The sequence below is a fragment of the Triticum aestivum genome, chromosome 7D (genome assembly GCF_018294505.1).
Source record: "Triticum aestivum cultivar Chinese Spring chromosome 7D, IWGSC CS RefSeq v2.1, whole genome shotgun sequence".
NCBI classification, from domain to species: domain Eukaryota; kingdom Viridiplantae; phylum Streptophyta; class Magnoliopsida; order Poales; family Poaceae; genus Triticum; species Triticum aestivum.
This window is the reverse complement of record NC_057814.1, coordinates 605,436,257-605,445,921: the sequence shown is the minus strand read 5'-3', so window position 1 is coordinate 605,445,921 and position 9,665 is coordinate 605,436,257.

Here is a 9,665-nt window from a genome sequence, read left to right as displayed (position 1 = left end):
CCGTCGCGCACAGTCATTGGGCCAGCCAACGCGCGCTGTCGACGGTTTTTTATTAATTTTTGTTTCAAAAATAGTACTAGATTTATTATATTTATGTAATGTTCATTATATACTTAATAAGTAAGAATAATGAGTTGTTTATTATAATTTATAAGTAAAAATAATGAGTTATTTGTCATAATTGTTTATGATTTTTTCGTCAATGCCTAACATTTTTCAGTTTATTAAAAAATTATAATGAGTTATTTGCTACATTAAAAACACTACTTAATATAAAATTTATTCAGTCAACAATGAGAATTTATTAAGTAGTTATATTAAAAACAGTGCTTAATATATAATTTATTAAGTAGTTATATTAAAAACCCTACTTAATATAAACTTTACTATTGCTATTTGTGTCTACAATGATAATGATTTGTTTTTATAATTTTGGACCCCACACAAGATTTCAACGAATTCGGGCACCAAACGCATGTTGTGTCACGCCCAGGTCATGCAAATAACCCTACGCAATTTGAAGGATGTAAAAAAATATCCGTCGGGACGTACAAAAAAATCTTTAAGCGCGGATAGTCATACCTTACAACACTTATACAGGTCATGCTATATCAGTCCACAATAATTATGGAGTGACAGAGCAGAATGTGCATAAGCATAGTGAGGTATGGCCACCACGATTAAAGATTTGATGTTGTAGACGGATGAAGGTATTTAAACACGTTATTAGCCGTGAAAACTAGCAATGTGGGACTAAAAATACAACACTATGGGCGGTTGGCGCCCCTAGCGGTGCACACACGGCCGGCCGCCCCATCTGTGCCCGTGCGCGCCGTGGGTCGCCCCCGCCCGCCTTTTATGTAAACTGTAGGCGAACTTTTTATTATTTTTATAAATATAAAAATAATGTGCCCGAAGAGTACTGTATTTGTAAATATTAAAAAACAGAATAAAAAACTCCTGTAGTGTTGATGGATTTACCTTATAAGATTAATGTGAATTTTTGCTGTGACACTCCATGATTATGGAATGCCAGAGCATAATTCACATTATCCTAATGAGGAAAGACCGCAACAAAGAAGGAGTTAACACTGTACGCAGAGGACGATATTTAAACATCGGGAGACCTTTTCTGGGTATTTTCATGGAGAAAATCGTAGTAAATGCATCGAGTGTCGAAACGCACCCAAATTTTGCAGGCGTGCTTGTGTGCCACATTGTAGCGTGTGAAAAAAATGGCGACGTTTCATGGCTTTGCAAAAGGGAACACCTACTGGATGCATGTCACCCCAAACCAATATCTGAGGTTTGTACTGTGACTACATATCAACATGGATGAAACGCAACCAACTTTTGCATGCGCGTGTGAGTGACCCCCACGATCTCCCACGCCAAATTTCGACGGAATCGGAGTACGAACGGAAGTTGCGTCACGTCAGGAGACCTTTTCTGTGTATTTTCATGGAGAAAATCGTAGTAAATGCATCGAGTGTCGAAACGCACCCAAATCTTGCAGGCGTGCTTGTGTGCCACAATGTAGCGTGTGAAAAAAAATGGCGACGTTTCATGGCTTTTGGAAAGGGAACACCTACTGGATGCATGTCACCCCAAACCGATATCTGAGGTTTGTACTGTGACTACATGTCAACATGGACGAAACACACCCAACTTTTGCATGCGCGTGTGAGTGACCCTCACGGTCTCCCACGCCAAATTTCGACGGTATCGGAGTACGAACGGAAGTTGCATCACGTCGGGAGACCTTTTCTGGGTCTTTTCACGGAGAAAATCATAGTAAATGCATCGAGTGTCGAAACGCACCCAAATTTTGCAGGCGTGCTTGTGTGCCACACTGTAGCGTGTGAAAAAATGGCGACGTTTCATGGCTTTGCGAAAGGGAACACCCACTGGATGCATGTCACCCCAAACCGATATCTGAGGTTTGTACTGTGACTACATGTCAACATGGACGAAACGCACCCAACTTTTGCGTGCGCGTGTGAGTGACCCCCACGGTCTCACACGCCAAATTCCGACAGAATCGGAGTACGAACGGAAGTTGCGTCACGTCGGGAGACCTTTTCTGGGTATTTTCACGGAGAAAATCGTAGTAAATGCATCGAGTGTCGAAACGCACCCAAAATTTGCAGGCGTGCTTGTGTGCCACACTGTAGCGTGTGAAAAAAAATGGCGACGTTTCATGGCTTTGCGAAAGGGAACACCTACTGGATGCATGTCACCCCAAACCGATATCTGAGGTTTGTACTGTGACTACATGTCAACATGGACGAAACGCACCCAACTTTTGCGTGCGCGTGTGAGTGAACCCCACGGTCTCCCACGCCAAATTTCGACGGTATCGGAGTACGAATGGAAGTTGCGTCACGTCGGGAGACCTTTTCTGGGTCTTTTCACGGAGAAAATCAGAGTAAATGCATCGAGTGTCAAAACGCACCCAAATTTTGCAGGCGTGCTTGTGTGCCACACTGTAGGGTGTGAAAAAAATGGCGACGTTTCATGGCTTTGCGAAAGGGAACACCTACTGGATGCATGTCACCCCAAACCGATATCTGAGGTTTGTACTGTGACTACATGTCAACATGGACGAAACGCACCCAACTTTTGCGTGCGCGTGTGAGTGACCCCCACGGTCTCACACGCCAAATGTCGACAGAATCGGAGTACGAACGGAAGTTGCGTCACGTCGGGAGACCTTTTCTGGGTCTTTTCACGGAGAAAATCGTAGTAAATGCATCGAGTATCGAAACGCACCCAAATTTTGCAGGCGTGCTTGTGTGGCACACTGTAGCGTGTGAAAAAAAGGCGACGTTTCATGGCTTTGCGAAAGGGAACACCTACTGGATGCGTGTCACCCCATACTGATATCTGAGGTTTGTACTATCACTACATGTCAACATGGACGAAACGCACCCAACTTTTGCGTCGGCGTGTAAGTGACCCCCACGGTCTCCCACGCCAAATTTCGACGGAATCGGAGTACGAACGGAAGTTGCGTCACGTCGGGAGACCTTTTCTGGGTATTTTCACGGAGAAAATCGTAGTAAATGCATCGAGTGTCGAAACGCACCCAAATTTTGCAGGCGTGCTTGTGTGCCACATTGTAGCGTGTAAAACAATGGCGACATTTCATGGCTTTGCGAAAGGGAACACCTACTAGATGCATGTCACCCCAAACCGATATCTGAGGTTTGTACTGTGACTACATGTCAACATGGATGAAACGCACCCAACTTTTGCATGCGCGTGTGAGTGACCCTCACGGTCTCCCACGCCAAATTTCGATGGTATCGGAGTACGAACGGAAGTTGCATCACGTCGGGAGACCTTTTCTGGGTCTTTTCACGGAGAAAATCATAATAAATGCATCGAGTGTCGAAACGCACCCAAATTTTGCAGGCGTGCTTGTGTGCCACACTGTAGCGTGTGAAAAAATGGCGACATTTCATGGCTTTGCGAAAGGGAACACCTACTGGATGCATGTCACCCCAAACCGATATCTGAGGTTTGTACTGTGACTACATGTCAACATGGACGAACCGCACCCAACTTTTGCGTCGGCGTGTGAGTGACCCCCACGGTCTCCCACGCCAAATTTCAACGGAATCGGAGTACGAACGGAAGTTGCGTCACGTCGGGAGACCTTTTCTGGGTCTTTTCTCGGTGAAAATCGTAGTAAATGCATCGAGTGTCGAAACGCACCCAAATTTTGCAGGCGTGCTTGTGTGCCACACTGTAGCGTGTGAAAAAAAAATGGCGACGTTTCATGGCTTTGCGAAAAGGAACACCTACTGGATGCATGTCACCCCAAACCGATATCTGAGGTTTGTACTATGACTACATGTCAACATGAACGAAACGCACCTAACTTATGCTCGTGTGAGTGACCCTCACGGTTTCCCACGCCAAATTTCGACGGTATCGGAGTACGAACGGAAGTTGCGTCACGTCGGGAGACCTTTTCGGGGTATTTTCACGGAGAAAATCGTAGTAAATGCATCGAGTGTCGAAACGCACCCAAATTTTGCAGGCGTGCTTGTGTGCCACGCACGGCGAAACATCAAAAATTGTAACGTGTGAAAAACTGTAGCGTGTGAAAATAAATTGACGCTTCATGGAAACATAAAAAATAAATAAAAAACAAAAATATAAAAAATCCCCTTGTGTGGACGGATTTAGTTAAGAAGATTAATATAAATTATTGATGTGACACTCCATAATTTTGGAGTGCCAGAGCATAATATACGTTAACCTACTTAAGTAAGACCGCCACAATCAGGGACTTAACATTGCAGACAGAGGACGGTATTTAAACAAGTGAATAAGCATGACGAGAAGCAATGTGGGACTAAACATTAGCAGGTTGGGCGGTGGCCGCCGTCGCACGGATAGGTTGGGCGGTATAGGGCCTGGCCCAGTCGGCGCTGAAAAACGTTTTTCCTCTCCATCGCCGTATAGCGCCACGCACAGGGGAACCCTACCCAACCCCACCACTCGCCCCCGTACGCCGCCCCGTGCCCCCCAAGTCGCCCTACCACGATCGCCCCTCGCGCGCAGCGCCGTCACCGCGTGTGCAGCGCCCTCCACCGCCGTTGACCGTCAACGGCGCACGTTGCCGCATTGGGTGTTAGGCCGCCCCAAGTCCGCCGGCGCAGATCGCCGACGCTCAGCTGCCTACTTTCCCTCCGCCACAGCCGTTGTTCGGCGGCTGTCGCCCGGATCAAGGTCACGTTTTCCCGTCTCGTACAATTTCTTTGGATGCTATTGCGTAATTATATTTATTAATAGGGAAAATTTAACATGCAGTATGGACATCGATGGTGTGATTCCATGTTCCATAGAGAAGTAGATATGTCTCGGTTAGAAATTAACAACCACTAAGCGATTTAGGTTCTACGAAACAAACTTGCAAGAGATGTTGATCATTCCGTCAGTACAAATGAGAGATTTTTTGCTGCATTTTATGATGTTAGGTTATAACCCAAACAGCAAAAAAATCATGGTACAAGAAGATAGTGGCAGTAAAGGCCTTATTTCACTTAGACCGGACGACGTGTTTTCAATATTTGGGTTTAAGAATGAAGGTGAGGATGTTTTTGGCATTCTTGCGACGGAAGGAAAAGAGTTAATAAAGAAAATTCCTATTCAGTACATTCACAAAAAAATGGTCAGATAATGATGGATGACTTGATTCAAAAAATTGTGAGGAATAAATCCGCCGACGATGAGTTTCTTCGGATGGTTGTTCTTGTTTTGTTGGGGACTATTATTACACCGATGTCGGCTGTCTCCATACCAAAGGAGTACTACGCGTTGGTGCATGACGTGAAGCGGATAAGCACGTTGAATTTTAACGTGTTCACTTTGCGAACTTGTTTGACGGAGATTGGTAAACTCAAGCAGGACGGCCGTGTGAGCCAATGGCCATGTGGCAACCTAGCCCTACTCCAGGTATGGTATTAATTAATACTATTTAATATTCCTTCATGTTATGCGTTCGTAATTTATTTTGTCATTTGTTTTGTAGTACTTGTATTGGGAGAAGATGCAGCCAACCACCGGCCCGAAAAATGACCCGTTGTCATTGCAAGTTCCCCTAATGAAAAAATGGACTGAATCTAAAGCGGAGAAACGAGACAAGTACGACCTGGAAAATGGTCGTCGTTATGGATTGGTAATATTGTAATGTTTATTTAACAATACATTGATTATCCATTGAGAATGTTATGTACTCATGTTTTCATTGCATACTCACTTTGCAGATAGATGACTGCATTACGAAAGAGTATAGAATGAAAAAACTTGCAGATGAACAAGCTGAAAGCAGTAAGAAACATAGTAGCTGAAAGTCATCCGTTACGGGAAACAAAAAAGTGGACTGTGTGTCCGAGGTCCCTGCTAACCTAAAGCCTTTTATGGACCGGGTTATGAATGATATGAAGGAAATTCGTAAGGAATTGTTTCGTATGCCGGAGTTATGCGCACAGGTAAAAATGTAGCAATTCTGGTATCCACTCTATTAAACTCGATAAATTGACAAAATATATAACATGTAACTGGGCTTACTTTTGCAGAGATTGTTAGAGAAAATGAATAAAGCATGTATACGGTACAAACCAAGCACAATGGCAGAGGAGGAAGAAAACCTGTTTGGACAGAATAGTGAGTCCAGGTATGAAAACAAGTATCCTAAAAAAGAATTTCAGTATGATGACATACACACACCTAATGGCCGAAATGGCAGTGGGCATTATGATTTGGATTCTGAAGGAGGGGATTCGTTGAAACTCAGTACTGGTCACTTGAGTAGCTATAAAGGTGAGAAGGATGATCCTATAGATGTCCTAGAGCAGTCGGAAAAAAAAAGAAGCATCATCTTTGAAAACCGATGAAATAGAAGCAACAAGATGGCAAGTGCAACAAAATGAGCAAGAAGTGTCACAGGGCATGTCAGATGGTAATAGCGAGGTAGAAGAGAAGAAGGAGGTGATTCCAGGAAAGCGAAAGCGGAGTGCGTCAATGTACCAGAAGTCTCCTTATGTTAAAAAGACTCCGAGAAAACGTGCGAAACGTTCCACGAAAGCGATTAAGTTAAACATGGTATGAATATTTTTTTGATAATTATATATTACAAATTTGTACTATAACTATATTGACTTGTGTTGTAGAACTGTTTAATGAAACAACCCCTCAGTTTGATCATTCTGTGGATGATATGGTGTGTGCCGCTGTGCAGTACGTGAAAGCATACGAGCACTCACCAAAACATAAGAACCATGAAGTATTCAACAACGGTAAAGATGAAGGACTTTCTGCGGCAAGAGTTTGCCAGATACTTAACCATGCATGGTTATCCGGTGATGTATGTACTTTTATTGTCATGCTTATTTCATGTGTTAAGTATATTGCATCCATGTTAAATTTAGTCATCTATTTCAGGTAATTGACGCATATGCGACGTACATATCGGATTCAAGTATCGTCAAGGACAGGTATCTTGTACCCACACATAGGTCTTACTGGTTATTGAACACTCGTCCAAAGTTAGTAAGACGAGGGAAGTCGGTAGACGATCCAGAAGGTTTAGCACATGCAAATGAACCTCAACAGATGCATGACAGAATATTTTGCAAAACCGAAGGTACCGTTTGTATTGCAGAATTGTATTTTCATTACTATCATATGTGAAAGGCAAGCTTAGTAACAATATTTAAGTTGTGAAATAGGCTTATTTTGCTTTAAATAAGGATAAAAACCATTGAATTACGTGTGTTATGCACACTAGAAAGAAAGAGTTTCAAATTCTTTGATTCTTTGAGGGGGGAAGAAAATATCTCTGAAGCTACCATGAAATTCGTTGAAAATTTTGTAAGTCGTATTCATGTGTGTACAATTAACCATATAATTTGTTTACCGTATGTAGTAGTCAACGTGTTTATATTTTTTTGTCAGAGAGAGCAACTTGCAGGAGATATTCAAGATGCAAATGATAGTGCAATTATGTCGTTCCCAGATGTCTCCGCATGGCCTATAGTCCTGTACGACATGCCTCAACAAGAAGATCGGTGAGTTACATGTTGCACGTGCTTTTGAAATACATTAATTGATTCAGTGCTATCTGTCTTAACGTGCTTTGAAAATTACACTTATGATTTTCGAACACAGGAATTCATGTGGGCTGTTCGTCCTTCGCTGTTTTCAATACTGGGACGGAGAAAAATCTATTACTGCTATTTCTCAGGTGGGTACATTTTTAGTATGAAAAATTAGTTCATCATATTATATATAAGTGATGAAATTAAAATTATTTTTATTACTTTTCAGGAATCTATTGATAGTTCGAGAGAAAGAATGATAGCTGGAATTATTTTGTCCCCAGAAAATAAGCTTACAGAAGTGAAGAACAAAGTAATTCGACTTGCGAAGAGGAAACCAAAATAAAAATCTCATACGAGAATTCTACGTGGTTTTCGAAACATAATATGTTCATGAGTGAGGATTGTCTGTGGATGCTTTTATTTTTTATGTGAGTTCCAAATATTTTTCACATGTCCAGATTATGTAGACTGACAAATTTATTTAAAGTACATTTTAATCATTTGATATTTTAAAATTTAATTTATATTTTGTGTTGAATGAGTGTTCTCGCGAATGTACGATGTTGGGGCTTTCAAATACCGAGTTGATATATCATGTTGACGTATCAGAGGCGAGCGTCGCCCGCGCCGCACCACGTGTTCGGCGCGAGATGGCACACGTGGGCCCCGTCATCTGGCCAGCCAGCCCGCGCCGCGCGTCGCTCCAGGGTTGGCCTGTGCCGCCCCCGAGGTTGATTCCCCGTCGGCCCGCGTGCGCCCCTCTGCGCCCGAGGGCGGCGTCTGCCTCGGGATCGCCATCTGCGGCGGCACCAGAATCGCACTCGTACGTAGTGCCCCTTTGCGCCCGCTGGCGCCACTCGCGGCCTAGCGGCTGTTAACGTTTTTATTTTAAATTAAAGCAACCGGTGGCTGTACAACGCCTTCGATCGCCCAACATGCATGTTTTATATACAAAATCATATATTTCTACGAAAATAATGTATACATCATATATCGTATTAAAAACAATGCCTATAGCGCCAAGAAATATATATTATAACGTAAAATGTGTATGTCGCATATCATATTAAGAACAACGAGTATAGTGCCAACAAATATGACATAAGTAAACACCGATTACAAGTCTCCTGTATCGATGTACCAAAACAAATATATGAGTACTATTCTTTAATACAACCAAATAAATCGTAAACTCTATTCAGAAGTTGTTCTTCTTATTCAAACAATCCTTGCTATGATCATCATGCCATGTTCCTGCATAGAAAGATCATAATATACGTCAAAATTTGGTAAAGAATAAACTAAACAAGAAAAGAACGTTAATAAAAAGGTGTGCACATACTTAGGATTCTGTGGACAATTGCTTTTGAAATGACCTTTTATTCTGCATAAACCGCATAGGCGTACAGGAGGTTTCTCATCAAAACCTTTAGGTCTACCATTTGTAGTCACGCCAGGTTCCTTACCACGGCCTTTGTTATTCTGCCCTTTCGGTGCTCCTTTCGTATTGATTTTCTCTGGATCACCAACAAAAACATGATCTTGATCCGGCACAAAAGCATCGTCATGTGCAACCCTATGCTGCCTCACATAATCTTCCTCCTCAACGTCCTTGTTTGCTATCACATCCTCCAGAGCAGCTTTCAGTTTATCAAATAGGAATGGTCTATGACATGCCGCATGATTTGCTTCCGCAGACAAAATAGTCAACTCAGTGTACTTAGTTCTCTCCTCAGTACCTGCCCATCCCCATGCGAAGAGATCGCTAGTGCGTTTCACGGGCAGTCCACCTCTAGCATTCTTGGTGAATCTTCGCAGCACTAAGCACTTAGGTAAGTCCTTCACGTTCAACCTGGCTAAAACATAAAGAACATGCTTGCATGGAAGACCTTTACGTTTCATACTATCACAACTGCACTTCACTGTTTCTTCTGAATTAGTAGGTGTATAGTCCACTTTGAATCTCAGTTGCCTGTTATCTTTCCATGCCACTATGAATCTCCTACTGACGGCTAAACTGAGTATATCTATGATCTCAAGATCCGCTGC